Source organism: Panthera uncia (assembly GCF_023721935.1).
Source record: "Panthera uncia isolate 11264 chromosome C1 unlocalized genomic scaffold, Puncia_PCG_1.0 HiC_scaffold_4, whole genome shotgun sequence".
NCBI lineage: Eukaryota > Metazoa > Chordata > Mammalia > Carnivora > Felidae > Panthera > Panthera uncia.
The window spans coordinates 91,690,252-91,705,252 of record NW_026057585.1 but is presented as its reverse complement, the minus strand read 5'-3'; the positions used below and the strand labels follow the sequence as shown (position 1 = coordinate 91,705,252).

At 54.2% G+C, this 15,001-nt stretch overlaps 1 protein-coding gene across 1 annotated transcript in view; it reads left to right on the top strand.

Moving 5' to 3' along the window:
• Nucleotides 1-15,001, top strand: part of IGSF21 (immunoglobin superfamily member 21) — a 230,093-nt gene that overhangs the window by 98,592 nt on the left and 116,500 nt on the right. The gene's annotated exons all lie outside the window — the stretch shown is intronic.

Below are 15,001 nucleotides of genomic sequence, written 5' to 3'. Positions count from 1 at the left end.
TCTGGAGACCCTTGCAGGCTTGGCCATGTCCTCAGTCCTAACGCAGCCCCGTGTCGTCCTGTGCCCTCTGCCAGGCTCCCATCCTCTGCCCGAACCCTCCTGCAAGACCACTTTGTTCAGCCTTCTCTTTTGTCCTCAGGAACTATCTCGTTCTGGTCTCCTTTGTGTCCCTAATTTGCCCCTTTGCTCAGGAGACCCCAGCAGTACCAAGTATGAGTTAGTAAGAACACTGCTGTGTAACAACCAAGAAACATCGGAGGTTGGGATTTCAGGCTGGGGGCTTTGGGTAATCCTCTTGGCGGAGGAACGAGAACAGCAGCGTGGCATCCTGCCCTCTTAAAACGAATTACAGAGATGGTCTGCCTTCTAATTCAATTACGTATGGGACTATCCTGGTGACTGGCACCTGATCTGGGTCTGAGAAGGGGTGCCGTTAGAGACACAGAGAAGCTCACTGGTCCAGGGCCCAGCTGCTGGCAACAGAAGGACCCGCTCTGGGTGTTGGGCACAAGTGTTGTACTTTCCAGCCACCGATAGGAACCTTCTCGTGTCTGGACGGGGCATTCCAGCCCGGTGTCCCTTGGCCACCGGGGAGTCAGGGCTGGCCGGGCTCAGGAGAAGGTCCACTGGGAATTGATGTTCCTGCAATGCCACACTCAGGATTGCACAGAGCAAAGTACCGCCATCTTGGGAACAGGTTAGGCAGAGAACTCCCCTTCCGTGATCTGAAACAGGCTTTGGCAACACTTTTCGCTGAGGTCCAGATAGTAAATATTTTCCTCTCTGGGGACCATATGGTCTCTGTCACAACTATTCGGCTCTGCTGTGCTAGTGTGAAAACAGCCACAGACAACGTGGCGATGGAAGGGCATGGCGGGGTTCCAAGAAATCTTTGTGCGTGGACACTCAGACTTGAATTTCATGTAGTTTTTATATGTCACAAAACACTCTTCTTTTTTATTTTTGTCACCCATCAAGAGAGGTAAAAAGAAAAAGAAAAAACCATTCTCGGTTCACGGGCTGTACAGAAACAGGCTGTAGGCTGATTGGGTCCACCGGCCGTGGTCCACCAACTCCCGATCTAAAGCCACACTTCTTTAACCTCTGTCTGCGGCATTGCCCTTTCCTCAGATGAGACCAGTAGATGACACGGTCAAGTGCACCTGCTCTGGACAGAGCTGATGGAGTGGGGGCTGGACAGAGCTGGTGGGGGGGGGGGGGGGGGGCAGGTGGCACGGGCAGTTTGATAATCACACATCTAGAACTGGTTCCTTTGCCCCTTTACACGGTGCGATGCTTGGAAACCCTGTGTTCGAGGATCCCACTGGGGCACACTCACCATTCAATGCCCTGACCCAGAACTCCGCTCCTCAATCTCCTTCTTGCTCTCGCGCCAGTCTTTGGCGGGACCCTCCTGTCCTTGCTCTTCCTTCTTGCAGTCTTGGTCTTTGATTCATCACTTGCTGGTCGCTGCTGTTGACTCCGCCTTGGGTTCCTTTTAACCAACATCATTGTTCTCCAGGGTCGCGTTGTAGCCCCTCCCACTTAAAATTGCCCCTAGCCGCGCCCCCCCCCCCCCCCCCCCCACTAAGCTCTCCAGGCAGCCTGGGCCCCACAGGTGTGAACCTGATGCTCTCGACACCCCTGGGGGCCCCAGCTTTAGATAAGATTTCCATCCCGGATAGATCAACAGGCCTAGAGAAAGTCAAGGCATATGTTAAATAGTGCCATGAACTGAATCACTAAGAGGCGTATTTACATGATATGGGAGCTGCTTGGCTGACACACACAGCCAGCATCTCATTAGCACCTGGCAGAAGGACTGTGCTAAATTAACTGCAGCTCACTGCTAACGATGGGACTGTCTCTCCCCCAACCATCCGTAGATGGGATCGGAATGAGGGGACGTGAAAGACCCGCCCGGCTGGCAGAGAGAAACACGGAGACCCAATGGGAACGCTTAACGGAGGTGAAGGGGGGAGGGAGCTTGCAGACAGGGAAATACCAGTGGACGACACCTCATTGCCTCCCCAGCCCTCGAAGCAACCATCCTCACTCGTGTTTGAAATGGAATTTTTCTGCGTCGGTGGCGAAAGTCTGCCTGCAGAGGTGGCTGCCGACGTGGGGACAGCACGAAGGCCAGGGCCAGGTGTAGGAAACCGGGTGCAGGCTTCCACGTGGCTCCGCGCTATGTTCTCTGAAGATGAGGGAGATGCGGGCTTTCCCTTCCCGTCTCTGCCCCCCCCCCCCCCACCGTGCTGGGACTCCCCCGTCGCCACCGCCCCCATCTCTCCCCGCCGCCGCCCGCCCCCCAGACTGCGATCACGTTGATTGCCTTAAGAATCAGTTACATCTCTTACGGTGGCGGACCCTGTGTGCTGGGCTATGGTAGGCTGCACTAATGAATTTATTTTCCTTCATTTCACATCCTTTGACTCCGTGCCTCTGGAGTGGGGAGGGTATATGCAGATGTATGCAAATCACATGCAAATTGCCCACTGGAGCCAACTGTTTGGGCCCTTGTGATTCTGTAGCTGGATTGAGGTAGCAGGCTCAGCTGACTTGGAACTCTCCTTGGGACCAGGGGAGCCCCGCATGCCCTGTCTGTGATGGTGAGGATGGGGGCAGAGGCCGGTGGCAGGGCAAGGGGGTGGGGTGGGGTGGGTGGGGAGAGCTCCAGGGAACTGGCTCCATGCTTCCAGTTCTCTCTGCCTATCGCCACTCTGGCCTTCCCTCACCGATCGCCTCTTTTCCCAGGGAGCCAGCTGAATGGAGAGAGATAAGAGCTTACCAAGATGGGGGCTGCAGAAGCCAAGGCTCCTTATGCGGGGTGGGGCTTCTGGAGGACGTGAAAAAAGCAGCAATGGGAGCCCCGCTCTCCTTCTCCAGTCAGAATCCCCCCCCCCTACACCCGCTCCAGACAAGTCCCTACATCTCTATTCTCCCACCTCCATTTCCCGGCAGCTCCTGCCCCCCACCCCCCACCCCCCACCAAGCAGGGAGCTGCCCAGCGTTGTTTGTTTTCTGTACGTCTGTTTGCTTCCCCGGCTTCCTTCGCCCATCCTCTGTGAATGAGCTTACAGAGCCCGGCTTGGAAGGAAATGAATAGATTACACAGGCCCAGCCAGGGCCGTGTCTCCAATCTCTTTAGAAGGGAAAAGCAGGGCATTGTGATGAGGCCACCACTGCCCGCTCAGCCCAGTGGGCACAAAATGGCCCAAGACCTGTGAAGCCCAGCAGCCTCCCCTCTGGTCCTAAAGACATGATCTTAGCAATGGAATCATCCTGAGCTTTCGGAAATGGAATGAATGGGTTGGATTCTTTGGGTAGATTGGCAGAGCTGATGACGTTGCCTGAAGCAAAAGGGATCACTCCCTCGGGGTTCACAAGATCTCTGGCTGGACATCGGGGAAGATCTTGCCATGTGGGTGTCTTAGGCATGGGGTGGGGGCAGGGGATAGGAGGAGGGGGCCAGGGCCTGCAGCTTGGACACTATGCCCCATAATCTTCCCAGTTCATAGCGGGGGGGGGGGGGGGGGGGGGGGAATGCCGAACATCTGCCGAACTATAGAACAGATTCAGAAAAATATATGTGATCAGATCCCCGGGCTATTCAATATGGCAGCCATGGCTAGTCACATGTGGCTATTCAATCTGAATTGAATTCAATTCAAATCAAATCAAATCAAATTAAAAATTCATTTCCTCATTCAGACTAGCCCTATTTCAAGAGCTCACTAGCCACATGCAGTTGGTGGCTACCATGCTGGACAGAGCAGGTATGGAACATTTCCATCATCACAGGAAGTTCTATTGGATATCCACTATGGCTATTTGCAGTGTTTTCTGAGGCTTCTGGAATATACTGTGCTTTCCCGGCAAGGGAAAAGCCACTGCTCACGGGGCCAGTTTTCCAGGCAAACTTGCTCTAAAGTGAATTTCAGAAAAATGAATTTTATTTGTTCTGTAACCTGCCATCATTAGATTGGGGAGGGATGGTTGGAGGGTTGGAGGGATGGGAAGAGGGACCATCATTCTCAAAAGACCTCTTTGAAAACAAAGAGAAGGTGTCACGAAGGTCATCAGGCACCTGACTGGGTTTCCTAGCTGTCTATAAAAGCCCTGTCCAACTTTAGGGTGCCTCACAGCCCTTCTCCCCATCCCTTCATGCTTTCCCCACTTTTTCATGGCTTCCTCTCCCAGATTTGAGTTTCCCAGGCTCCATCTATGCGGCTCATGCTTTTTTTCCCTAGAAATATTCAGTGGCTAATAGAGCAGGGGTGCGATTTCATAGTTGGACAGTAGGGGGCTGTCATCTAAAAAGCAAACTACCTTAGTACTAAAGTCAAGACTTGGTTCCAGAAAAAAAATGATTGATAATTTCCTCTACTTAATCATTTCTATCCATTTACATCTATAACTGGGGACTCATTTAGTAATGCTGCTAATTCTAATCTGAGTGGCTTATTAGCCAATAATATTTATTGAGTCTTCACTACGTGCCAGGCACTGCATACGTGACCACACTTCATTTTCACGCTGGCATTGTGAGGTCGGGTCTATTGTTGTGCCTGTTCTTCAGACGAGGAAACTGAAGGCCGTCCACGGAGACCGCGTCTCCGCTCATGTCACCTTCCCTGACTTCTGCAGAAAGTTCTAGACACTCCCTCCTCCATGATTCCGCTTTTCGGATCTACACCCCAGCTCTTATCTCTCTGTGCCAAAGCACCCATCTGTCCACCGGACTGCGAGCATCTCAAGTGCAAAGGCCACGCCTTTTCCCCCCACTGTATCCGTAAATGTTTGTTACGTGCACAAGTGATAGAGCTGTGAATACAAAGGCGTGTGCACGTTTTGATAGACCGTGGCACGTGGCCCACTTCTGTTTCAGGTGGGCGTATGTGTGCGGCCGACGGTATCTGTTGGCAGGGGAGTGTGAGTCATTGTATGCTCAGGGGGCTTTGTGGATGTGGGGAAAAAAGGAACATTTCTTATTAAGGAATACTGTCTAAACTCATTTAGTTGGAGGTCAGCTGCCCAGCAGGCAAAGCCAAAGGTCTGTTTATATCATAGAAATCCATTAAACAGCCACAGAGAATCATGGGAGCTTAGCCTTTCACAAGTTTTTATCATCTCTCCTTTGTTTTGTCCCTTTCTGTCACAATCTGTTCCCAAGAGCTGCGCTGGGCCCAGGTTACAAGGCCACAGAAAAGAGAGCCACGGAGCAAGATAGAGAAGGAGATTGGTCAATAGTGATAACGCACCGCTTTCAGGAACCCCGTATCTCACTTCTGTCACCTTGTGGGGAGCGTGTGCCTGGGTGTTTGTTTTGTGGTATGAATGCCTCCTCCATGATGCTACCTGGCTGGGGCGAGCTCCCGCCCTGGGGCCTTGCTCGATGCCTCCGGGGTAGGGGTGTGGCTGCTCTGGACCGTGAGACTGGGAAGGGTAAGGTAGGAAGATAGAGGGCTGGGGCGTCAGGATACGCGCATATGAGTTCGGGGTATGTGTCTGGGCAGTGACCTAACCTTTCTGCATTCTAGAAACCTCATGTGGAATTGGGCATGCAAACCCCTACGTTGTAGGCTTCAATGAGATGATGTCTGCAAGCAAACAAGCCCAGGGCTTGGCTCTGTTGTGGCACCTGTTCAATAAATGGTGGCCGTTGTCCTCCCATGTCTCGTGGTAGCTTAAGGGATAAGGGATCGAGAAAGGAAAGTCATAAAATGAGGGTGGCAGGTCTTTTCAGAAGATCACCAAGGATCATCGGATTCCTTGAATTCTATCCTACCACCTACATTCCCCAGGCAGACAGGCAGAGGTGATGTAAATTGGTAGACTCTTCGTTTCTGTGCAGTTATGCTGGCCAACTCACTGGATTTCAGTTCTTGGAAATTGTCATCACACAGCTAAGCCCTTTCAGTGGATCTTAGCTCTTCTCTCCCTGAAGCAAAGAGTTATTTCAAAAGGGTATTACCGGCATTGGCTCTCTCCTAGTGTAAGCCCTGGACGACGTTTTGTTGTCCGAAACCAAAATAGAAAGCGATGATCATAAGGGGACATAACAGTCCAATGATACCAGCAAGGGCAAGAAGGCAGGTGCACTCTTGGTGATGGGTAGAGGCGGACCTAAGTCCTGGAGAAGTGGGCTGGACCACCCCTCGGGCCCCTCTGGCCTGGAGCCAACCTGGCTCTTCCTTGTTCCCGCCCTGGACCCACAACCTGATCTTACAGCTCCTGAATCTGGACGAGGAAGGGAGTAAGAAAAGCAAGACACGTTCTTCACAGAGCCGGAGCCAAGCTGGTCCGAACTGCCTTGTTTAGGCCCCCCTCCCTCGCCCCTGGCCTTCCAGAGGGACAGGCTGTCTCTGATGAAGAATGCCCCATGCCCTATCTCGTCACCCCTGTTGCATAAGTGGAAGTAGGGCCTGCCAAAGGACAGCTGATTATAGAACAACTCTAATCACCCATAAAGAGGAAGTCAGAACACATTTCCAAGTCTAGTCCCATTGCAATCCTTTTATTCCACCCTCAGGAACAGGTTGAATCCATCCCAGACCCTTTTCCCCCAAAGCTCAGGCTTCTGGGGGTGGAGTGATGGAGAAACCGTCAGCTCCCCCTAGAGGTAAGAGTGTGAATTGCAGTTATTGCGGCCCTTAATCCCAGGTCTTCAACGATGGCTTGGCTCTAAAAGGGGCAGGGGTTGCCCACTCCAGCATCTTGTAATGCCCTTGGCCCAGCCAGGGACCATGTCCTGGTGCATGGTAAACTCTGATAGGAGCTAGCTGCCCCATTCAGTCATTCGACACTAATTCAGCATGTAGTTACTAAGCAGGATGGTCTTAGGCGCTGGGCGTGCATCAGGGAACAGGGCAGCAAGATCCCGAACGCCTGTGGTTTAGCTTAGAGGCAGGGGGAGGTAAAAAGATAAACGAACAGGGAAAACGGCAGGTAATGATAAGGGCAGTGCATATAATGAAAATAATCTGGCGGGGTAGAATGGGATTGGGTGGTCAGGAAAAGGTTCATTTAAGCTGAGACCTCCAAGGCAACAAGGAACCCGCCTTGCTAAGGGATGGAGGTGGAACATTCCAGGCAGAGAGAAGAGAACATGCGTTGGTGACAAGCTTCGCGTGTTCAAGGGACAGAAAGCGAGTCCACCGAGGGGCTGGAATGCAGCCGGTTGTGGGGAGTTAAGAGGTAAGGTGTGACAGATAGACGGGCAGGACCACTGACGCCAGGCCATGTGCCCCAGGGCGCTGGGTCTGGAGTTAATTCCAAGGGCAGCTTTGGAGGGTTTGGAGCAGGCAAGTAACGGGACCTGATTCACTTTATTGAAAGGTCACTTCTGGGTGGAGGATGGGTTGTAGGGGAGCAAGACTGGAGTCAGAGGGGCCACGCGGAGGTTGTTACAGCTGTAACAGGAAAGAGGTGACAGTGGCTTGGGTGGGGACCGGGATGGCAGCAGTGGAGACGGTGGGAAGGAATGGAGTTCTTCCATAAACTGCAGGTGGAATCTAATGGGCTTGCTAACGTGTTGACGGAGGGAGGCAAGGAGCATTTGGGGTGACTCCCGGCTTTCAGGCTCCAGCAGCTGGGGCAGGGGGAGTGGTGCTATTTCTTGAGGCCAGAAGGATGGGAGGGGAGGAGAAGGCTGGAAGGGATTCTCTGTCACTTGTGTTAAGTTACAAGTGCCCCTAACGTGGGGCTGGAGTTGTTCAAGCAGCCGCTGGGGCTACAAGTCTGGGGTTCTGGACTGAGGTCAGGACTGGAGATTTATACTTGGGGTGGGGGGGGGGGTGGCGTCAGATACGAACGGTGGGCCTGGGTGAGATGACAGGCAGAAGGGGAGGGGGGGCGGGCAAGAGAAGAGCACACAGTGCTGGGTCCTGGGGAGCTCAAAATTTAGAGAAAAGGAGACTAGGGAAGAGGCTGGAAGGAGCAGCCAGCAAGATGTGAAGAAAGCCAGGCGAGTGGATGTCCCAGATCCCAAGGGAGAAGAGCCAGCTGTGTCCCATGCTGCAGCAAGATGACTTAGGACAAGAACAGAGAAATGACCATGGATTTGCAACATGGAGCCCACTGGGAGCCTGGAAAAGAGCAGTCTCCTTGGAGTTAGTGGGGCAGAAGCCTGCCGGGAGTGGGCTGAAGGAAGCACTGAAGCTAACTGTGGCACGCCTCGAGGTTTCAACCATTCAGGGGATTTGACCTTGACCTTCTGGACAAACCTTTGCAGTAACATAAAGACAATTGCTTCTACCTGGTCCCTCTCCGTCTGTATGTCTTTCATAAGCTACCAGCTACATTATCTATTCCAAACTTGCCGAGCCTTGCAATCCAGACTTGCTCTCCTCCCAGAATATTTGGGGGATCCTGGAGGAACTCGGCGGTGCGTTTGGCGTTTGGGGGAGAGATCCCGGCTCTACCAACTGATTAACTCAGTGGCCTTGGGGTGAAAGCCGTTCACAAAACCTCCCTGAGTCTCTGCTCCGTGCTGGGCACGATACTCTGGGCTGGAGAGAGAAAGGGTGAGGTGGACCCGCTTCCCCCGAGGGGAGAGCTCCGGGTCCAGCTTCATTAAGTTGTAAAGATCTGTTTCCTCCTCTGCCCAATAGGCTTGCTCGCCTTCCCCCCCCCCCCCCCAGCATCTCACAGGGATTTGTGTGAAACAAAGGAGATGTCTTGCAGACAAGCCAGTTTCCTTCACCCACGGAGCAGGAAAATAGGGCTGCACTTAGCTTACTAAATCCTCTCTTTCCGCCTGGCCAGGCCTTACTCATTCTTTCCTCTGTGAGGCCTCTGACCTCGCCTACCAGGATAGAATTAAGAGATCCTCCTGCGAAGTTCCATAGCATTTTCTACGCACTTCCATTAGAGAGGTATCACTTGGTATTTTAGTTATTCATCCGGCCTTTGCGTCTGTTGCTGAGTTTTATTTATCTGCTTCTCCAGTAGGCACTGTGGTGCTGGCCGACTCTGGGCCAGCGTCCTTATGTGGGATCTTTGGATCCCTACGGAGGAGAGAGATAAGCTTCTGGGGCTTCTGCTTGAAACCCCAGAAAGTATGCCTAAAATGTGATGTGCGTTTTGGGTGGGGGGGGGGAGGAAAGGGGTTGAATATTCTCAAAGGGGTCTGTGCCATCCCCCTGTGACCACAGTAGCAGGTGTCTCGGTGCTCGTGAGTGTAAATGAGCAGGGGGTCATTATCTCCACCCTTGCGTCATCAGGGCCGCCACTCAGGGTGGATCTAGGAGACCAAGGGGCTCCAAGGGTGGGTCAAAGAGCCCGTGATCCACGAGCTTTCTGGGGACCTGGCGGGAAGAGGGAGCTGTACATAGTCAAGCTTACATGGGAAGGGCGTCGGGCGGGTGGGCTCAGCCCAGACGCCACAGGACAGTCAGCCTGGACGTGTGCACAGATGCCCTCGGGTGGGAGAAGGAGATAAGGATGCAAGAAAGGAAAGGCTGGCTTTGGCAATAGATCGCTGTTCTCCCTGGCACAAGGGAAGGTGTTTTGACCGGAGAAATCCATTCTCTTTGGGGGATTAAGATCAGGTTTCTGATACTGGCAAAAAGACCGAGTTCTCTGCCTGGAGACTTTCATACAAGACTGATAAGGGCGTTTGGCTCCCAAAGTGTCGAGAGGGACCCCCAGATGACAAGACATTCTACTGGGCCACACTTGGACCCCTCCTCCCCCAGGAATAAACTCTCGCATTGGATGGACATGAAAGATACGGTAGACTGGCAGGTCCAAGGTGAACATTTTGATGACTTAGCTCGGTCTGGGGAGTTTGCCCCTGCTTACCAAGGGCACAGAAGAGAAAAGAGGGGGATTCCGGGACCAAACATCCTGCTGTGTGACCTTGAGAAAACCAGTTTCCCTCTCTGAGCCTCAGGATCTTCAGTAAAATAAAAGGGTCGAAGTGAGATGTGGCTAGAATGTGTTACCCCTTCCCCGCCTTGCAACCAGCCTCTCTCCTTCCCCCAGGGGACCCTGGGCTGGGGGAAGAGGCTGGCACTTCTTGCTCGGGGCGCTCTCAAGGTGAGGCTGGGACACTCTTCCTCAGAGGTGGAGAGGCCCCAACCTGCTGTCAGGCCTCTGAGCCTGTGGACGCTGGGTGCTATATTGGGCCCAGAGTGTGATTTCCAGCAGGCTTGGCGTGACTTAGCCCTGCTGGGTTTAAGTGACAAGGGGCTGACTTAACTTGTCACAGAAGGATTAAAGGTGAACTTGTGCTCCCGCCCGCCGTTGAAAGAAAGTAATGTGACTGAAATGAGGGATGTTTCCGAGAACACCAGCCCGGGGTCCTCCTCCCCTTCAAGTCCTTCCTGCTCCTCCTCGGCCCATCTCCTAGTTGGATGTCGCAGGCTCGTGTGAAGGGCCACTGTGCCCTCTTACCAGGGGACTCAGAGACACCCGTGGCCAATCAGACAGTCTCTCTGTTGCAGACAGGCACAGCCCGGCACTTTTCTAGAATGCACAGCCGATCACCGATCATACGATCATACGTGACTGCACTCCCACCTCAGACCCCGCCCTTTACGAGAGCGTCCCATCACCTTAAGGATCACGTTCAAGGTCACTGGCCCAGCCTACTAGGTCCTTTGTGATTCAAGCTGTGTTAGCTGATTTCTACACTACTGCTTCCTACCGAGTTCCCATCGCTCCCATCCTAAGGCCCAGCGCTCCCATCCTAAGGCCCATTTGCAGCTTCTGGAATGTGCGGACGCTCTCTCCCACCGCCGTGCCCACACACGTGCTGCATTGCCCTCTGCCTGCGCCATCTGGCAAACTCCACTTGCCTTTGAAGGTCAGCTACAAGGTCATTCCCAGCAACCTCCCTCCCCCCAGCCCGTTTTCCCCTTCCAGCTGCTTCCCCATTCATTGAATCACGTGACCAGGCTGAGTTAGAGTCTCGCGATGCTCTCGACATGCCGAGAAGCCTCCCTCGTGATTTAACGCGCTGGGCTCATGTGTTCATCGATGGGGCAGGTATTTCTTGGGCACCTTGTGCCAAGCACTGGGAATAGAGCACCGAGTAAGAACAACATAGCCTTGTCTGTATGACTGTTGCAGCTAAGCAGGGCAATGGCTAGTGCATGAAAGGTCATCAAATAAATGCTTAGACACTGTGGTAACTGCCCCCCCCAAAGGACTGGCATCTGCTAGCCGAGAGTTCTCAATGGGGTGATTAATTATAATAGTGGGATGTCTTTCTCCCAGAATGGGACCCCTTGTTGGTAAGGATCCAGTGTCCTTTGTCTTTGTGTCTGAGCACATGACCTAGACAATGAATAAATGAGTGAGTGAGTGAATGAATGAAGGAAGGAAGGAACAGTTTATGTGGCTCTGAGGGACAAAAGGTAAACTCTTAGTGGACGAGCTAACAGATTTTGCCACAATTAAGAGCTTATCAATTTTGGACGGGGTGTCTTGGGGACTGGAGCGTCCCCCAGGCCTGGAAGCGTCTAAGCAAATGTTAGAATGGTCACCGGTCAGAAATGCAATGCAAAGGATTTCTGGGCTTCCTGTGGCCCAAGTGAGCACAGAGCAGGGTGATGCCGTTCACTCCAGCTCTGGAATATTCTATGCTGTGTCAAGTCCAGCTGCCCAGCAGTGACATCATGACGAGGTAGGGATGGAGCATCCGCATCAAGTGTGGGACGCCAGCGTTCCAGAAAGTTCTAGATTCCCCAGGAGAGCCGTGGATTGTGGGTGTTCTGAGAATCTCACTCATGTGGGTGCCCCACCCTTAGGTGAACCTTCAAAGGGGACGAAACGGCAGACCCCTAGGAGCCAAGAGGAGGCGAGAACCTGAAGGAAATCGGTAAGATCGGATCCAGAAGGCCACTCTGCAGCCAAAGGCCTTTGAAGACACGCCTGTGTCCGTGTTCCCCTGCTTGAAACACATCAAGGAAGCATCCCTGTTGTTCTCAGGATGGAAACCAGAATCCTTGCTGTCACCGTAAGCTGTGGCCCCTGCGTCCTCTGCGGGCTCACCTTCCTGTGCTGCCGTGAGCGAAGCATCTTGGGGCATTCAGAGACTCAGGGAGCCTTGGGGGAGGGCAGGACGGACCCTGCAGCCCGGACACCATCATTCCCCCTTCGGAGCTGGGGTCCTGACGCTAGGCTGCGTAGCAGTTGTGCGACCGAAGAACGGCCGGTCACGCTCCGAACCCGGCCATCTGACTCTAAGAGCAATGCCTTCTGGAAGGCTCCACAGAAAGCAGAAATGCCATACTGCTGGGTGGGAGGGACTTCCCCAGAGTGACAGGTGACCCGAGAGCTGGACCCTCGGAAGGGGTGAACCCCTGTGGCCTGGGGAGCCTGTCTCTCCCCCTTAATCCCCATTGACACCATCCCTGTGGCACAAGGCAAGGCATGTGAGAGCCGTTCAGAGTCACCTCACTGAATTCCCATAGAAACCACTGGATGCGGGTACTGTTGTCCACTTTAGCGCTGAGGACACTGAGGCTCAGGGACGTTAAGTAATTGGCCCCCGGCCTCCCAGACGGTGAGGTGGAGCGGGTTCGTATACCAGCTTGTCTGACTTCCCCTACTGCCCGACCCTCTCAGCGCCAGGGCAGGTCCACGGGACTGACGGGGGCCGTCTGGATCCCCTTTGGGGAAGCTCGGAACCCCCGCCATTCGGAGAGGGCGGGCTGGGTGGGCACTGTCCGGGTCAGGCTGCCTGGGGCTGTTCTCATGGTGACACAGCCCGGGGCCCGTCTGCAGAGCCGTGCAGTGGCCGTCAACCTAAGAGGAGGACCCCAGGGAAAACAGCTTCCACCCGCAGGGCTGAGGCCACAGCACACTTCCCCCACCCAGAGACCAACGCACGGAGCAGACAGGTGGAGGGGACAGGACCTGCCCCCACCCCGGGCTCTTCGCTCACTCAGGGCGGCTGCCCCGGGTCCCTTTGGCAACTGTGGGAAAGTGTTTGGTGGCTCCGTCCAGAGGAAGAGGGGTCTTCTTCGAACCGTGGCGCAGAGCCCTCGGGAACCCTGCTAGTGAGGTTAGATGGGCACCCCAGAGGAGCAGGAAGTCTGAATTGGAGACTCTAGTTCAGGGGATGAAATCTGAGTTGGATGATTGTGATTATTTTGCAGGCGGTGGAGGGATTCAGATGTGTCTAAACAAGTGTTGAGTAGTGGTTCTTGGGGGACCCGCTTTAATGGCGATAATAATCACTTGAATCGGCACATTAATTATATGTGAGCAGGTGCTTCCAAAATAATTGAGGGTGTTAGAAAGCTGCTTATTTCCTTAAGTGGTTGAAACATCTCCCTTTGACCCTGTTTACTCGATGAATATCCCTTTGTGCGGGACGCGGGCGCCCCGCAGGGGTGAGGTCCCTGGCTCACCCTGTGCTGGGAGAGACAGGATGTCACAGAAGCACAGGCGAGGGGCCCCCACCCTGGTCTGGAGCCATTCTGGAAGGAGGAGGGGACAGAGAGAATGGCGAGCTGAGGAAGGACAGGTGCAAGGCCCAGAGGGCGGCCCACTGGAATCCCATCAGGCACTGGTGAAGGATGGAGGGCTGGAGCAGGGGGAGGAGGCTGGTGGCAGTCAGGGACTCAAGAAGAACGTTCCACATCTGGGGTCCCATGTAATGGAGCTTGGATGATAGCCGCAAGGAACACTCGAAGAATTTTAAGCAAAAAAGCCTCTGGACACTGCCTTACAAATATCGGATAAGCATCTCAGACCTGACAAGGCCGAAGGAAAATTCTGGATTTCTCCTCCAAATCTATTCCCCCCCATTCCTCCCCATCTCAATAGATGACATCTGGTTACTGAGGCCAAAAACCCAGGGGTCTCTCCTGTCTCCTCCCTTCCTTTTCCTCCCCCCCACCCCCATCCTACAGCCCTCTCATTTTTCCATTCAAAAAATTGCCCTGAATGCACGTGTTTCTTCCTATGTCCTGGCCGCCCCTCTCTCCCCAAGCCTCTATCCCCACCAAGAATCGGCAGCCCCTAACTGTACTCCCTGCTTCTAATCTTCCCCCCCTTCTCCCCCACCCCCCGCCCTGCCCCGTCCAGTGTCCGCACAGTGGCCAGAGTGCCCTTTTAGAGACAGAACCAGCTCGAGTCATTCCTTAGCTTTAGAATGAAACTCCCGGGGCCCTGCTTTGGCCCCGCCCCTCCCTGACCTCCTCCCCCCTGCAGGCTTCCACCACCCCAGCCCTATTAGTGTTCCGTAAACACCCCCGAAAGTCCAAGCTGACCCGACTCGATCTCCTGATGTTCAAGACCTTGTGTCTGCTGGTGTGTCAAAGAAGAACAGCCTGTGCCCCCAAGGAGTATGTGGACCAGAGGTGGAGAGGCCGCTGAGCCTGAGGGATGCTGGAGGCAGAGAGATCGGAGGTCAGTTCCAAGCTCCGCCTCTCCCGCTGTCACAACCTCTCAGCCTCCACATCCGCGCTTGCAGAATGGGCTCCGACCTCGTCGAAGAGCAGTGAGAGTTGCCGTGCGCCCCAGTTTGCCTGGAACAGTCCAGGCTGTGCTTGCTATCTGAGGGCGATGGTTAAGAGCATCCCTCTTCCAGTCTCAAAAGTATCCTGGTTTGGGTGATGAGTCGCGCGGTTGCCAATGTGGCATGCGGGAAGTGCTTTTCCTATGTTAGCTTGATATGGGCACAGCTTTCCTATGTTCCTACGATGGCCCTCCGCCTTTCCGTGGACACAGGCTATGGGGCAGATTCAAGGACAGCGCTCCATGCACTGCCAAGGGTCGAAGAACGCCCTGGGCATCGGTGGGGAAAAGGGAGGGGGCCTGGCCCGCTGGATTAAGAGCGCTGACTTGGGCTTTCCAGCAGGGACAACAGTGCCCTGTTCCCACCCGGCTGTCGGGCTGAGACAGGACAGGGACGGCCTCACTGGCTTGAGGGGGTTGTTGCGGGGACCCTAGAGGAGGCCTCCTCTGCATCTAAGAGCATGTGCTGGAGGGGGACCAGCTGGAGGCTGGAGGGAAGTCCTTCAGCGGATCCCTCTGAGAA